We start from the raw sequence: 1,168 nt of genomic DNA, 5'->3' as shown, positions 1-1,168 counted from the left end.
TATTCTTCTCGACATTTTGTTTACTATATATTTCACACATCCTACCATTTTTTTTTTCTCGCATACAGTTACGAGGTGGTGTTGGGATTACGAAACTTAATAACAGTTTGTTGGGATCAATATGTTAAGACGTGGTTCTCTTATCCCATTATAAAGAGTATGGACTAGTTGAAAAACAAAACACAACGTCATGAGCACAACTATGGTAACACCCAGGTTTCGTGAGATGTTATCAATAAATAAAAGAGTTCAAATAAATATAAACCCATACCACTACATTTCCTAGTTTCCATGAAAGTTTTATTTCGGTTGACCAAAACTATTTTCGATAATATTATAAATAAGAATTAAAAACTAATTTTATAAATTTTTTTTGAAAAACAATATTAGACCTGAGGTACGGGAAACACTAATATTTAATAAATTCAAACAAAGTCATAAGACCTAAAAAAATTCCTTTAGACACGTTCCATTTGATTCTATACCTGAAGGACTCCGAGAGAACAAAAACCCAAGGTTCTTATTGTGACAAAATAATGGTTTGAGCATTATAAATATAATGCTTAGCAAAAGTTTTTATTTTTTGAGTGGAAATCACAACCCAACATTTTGCCATCGTCACCATTGGTTCATACTAATCATTTAGTCCCAGGTTGTATGCCTACAACGTATACGCATATTTCTCGTGACACTACCACAAAAAAATTTATCAACTACAGCCTTCAGGTGTAGCATTTAAACTATGACTACGGTTTTTGTTATGACATCTATCATATCGGAGTCTTTTCACTATATATAAGACTTCAGTTTTTTGTCGTAGTTTTTATAAACAAAAAAATCGTAGTGAAAACATTTTACTACAATTTATACATGTAGTGATTACAGACAGTAGTTTTATTTTATTCAAATAATTTATATATTATTATAGACTACCAATTTTATTAGAGTCATACCATACGACTACTTTAGTTTTATGAAGTGTTTACGTATCTAGTTATTTATCATTACTTTGATTTATAATATATTTTGTTAATTTAAAAAATACAATTTTATTTCCAATTAAATAAGATTTAAAAAATAAAAATACAAGTTACTTGATCTCATTACTATAAAATCATGATAACTATAACTATACATCAAGAATGTCGTGCAATTCTACAAACTATGT

Source organism: Urtica dioica, chromosome 9 (assembly GCF_054948205.1).
Source record: "Urtica dioica subsp. dioica isolate 48M chromosome 9, U.dioica_male_clone48M_v1_H2, whole genome shotgun sequence".
Taxonomy (NCBI): Eukaryota; Viridiplantae; Streptophyta; class Magnoliopsida; order Rosales; family Urticaceae; genus Urtica; species Urtica dioica.
This window is presented reverse-complemented; position numbering follows the sequence as displayed.